The sequence below is a fragment of the Sinocyclocheilus grahami genome, unplaced genomic scaffold, assembly GCF_001515645.1.
Source record: "Sinocyclocheilus grahami isolate Dianchi unplaced genomic scaffold, SAMN03320097.WGS_v1.1 scaffold1077.1, whole genome shotgun sequence".
Lineage (NCBI taxonomy): Eukaryota > Metazoa > Chordata > Actinopteri > Cypriniformes > Cyprinidae > Sinocyclocheilus > Sinocyclocheilus grahami.
Window position 1 is genome coordinate 257981 of NW_015506256.1, and position 2051 is coordinate 260031.

Below are 2051 nucleotides of genomic sequence, written 5' to 3' on the forward strand. Positions count from 1 at the left end.
CTAAAAATAACCATTAGAGATCCTTCTGTATATGCTGTCTTTAGTTTGTCACACACACACACACACACACACACACACACACACACACACACAGGAAAAAAACCTGGCCCTCTGCAACATTCTGGTCACAAAACCACAAGAGAACATTCCTAGCATGTCATTATTTATTTCCAAAAAATAAATAAATAAATAAATAAAATGAATAAATAATTTAAATAACCAACGATAATATTCTGTGTTTGCTAGGTATTAAAAAAATAAGTATCTGGAGACATTATATATATATTTTTTTTTTTTGTGTGTGTGTAACACCAAATTGTAATTGCTCCATATCTTCCTATATTTATCTTTGTATCACAAATATTTGGGGGGAAAAAATCTATGGGGAATGTGAGATTGAAAAATGTGAGATTTGAAAGGTACATCTGGGATTGGACAGGACATTTCATGCCCACCACAAGATGGGGGTGGTTTGCTATGTTAGGAAATGTGCAGATTTGCAGATTCTTTACAGTATGTTAGAAATACATCCCAAAAAAATCTGTGTGTGTGTGTGTACATGTTTTTCTATCCCGGTGGGGACTTGAATACACACCAACTCATGGGGACTCGTGTCAGCATGGGGACCTAAAATGAGGTCCCCATGGGGAAACAAGCTTATAAATAATACAGAATTAGTTTTTTTTTTGAGAATGTAAAAATGCAGAATGTTTTCTGTGAGGGGTAGGTTTAGGTGTAGGGCGATAGAATATACAGTTTGTACAGTATAAAAACCATTGGAGAGTCACGACAAGGATAGTAAGCCAGTGTGCGCGCACGTGTGTGTGTGTGTGTGTGGTGAGAGAGCATTAAAAAGGCAGAGAGAAAAAGACAAATCAAATAGAGACAAATCACGTCATGTAGTCATAATTATTTGGATACTTAATTATTATTAAGTTATTACAAGTATTAAGTTACAGCATAACTTTGATAAAACCTTTTGCAGCCTTTTCAACAAAATAAAGCATGATAACATTTGGAAATATTGTGTATTTAATACAATACAACAGCATGACAAATTACAGCATTAGAGCAGAGACCAATAATGGCGGGGAGGTCTTTGAAAGCTCAGTCATGGGAAAATGAATTAATCTGCTTTGCACATTAAAGAGTGAAGATAAAGAGGCATCTGCGGTGGCCTCTGGTTTTGTGGGTATTAATAGCGCTCAATTAAAAATAAGATCAAGGTTTTAATTTTCACACAGAGGTTATGCTGGTGAGGAACTGGTGAGGAACACTGCAATTTAGGCTGATCATCTGATCCGAAAAACAAACCAATTATGATGATTCTTCTCTCTGCTGCACACAGCCACTTGAAATGTGCTGCGAATTGAATGACAATAATTCAAGATGAAGTCCTGACTCAAAAGGCATATACTGTGTGTGTGTGTGTGTGTGTGTGTGTGTGTGTGTGTGTCTGTATGTACGTGTTTTTGTGACAAATGAGGATGCTTTTCAACTGAAAACAAAAAAGATATAAACTGGCATTTGAATTATGGGCATCTAAATAACATGCACAAGATCCTTCCAACCACACATTTATGTTTGTATTCTAAACTTAACTGCTATTGTTTATGGCCGTTATTAACTATCAATTAATAATAGAATAACTATTAGCAGCTGTTCAAGCCATGTCTATAAACCAAAACCTATTTCAAACAAACTGTTTTTGTTGTATACTATTTTGTTTGTTTCAACCATCTGATATAAAGGTATTATTTATAACAAAGTCATATATATATATAATACTTACATTAAACACTGTTAAAGCTTAACCCTCTTGATGGAGGCCAATGCTAGCAGGAGCAAAGTCTTCATTGAAAGGAACTTGAAGCTCAAACGCCTGCAAAAAGGCTCAAATGGGCCCTGCTGTAGTGCCGTGAGCACCAGAGTCAGGTCCCAAGAGGGAATAGAGGGGGGGCGTGGAGGATTTACCCTTCTCGCCCCCCTTAAGGAACCTGATGACCAGGTCATGCTTCCCCAACGACCTCCTTCTACGGGGTCGTGGTTAG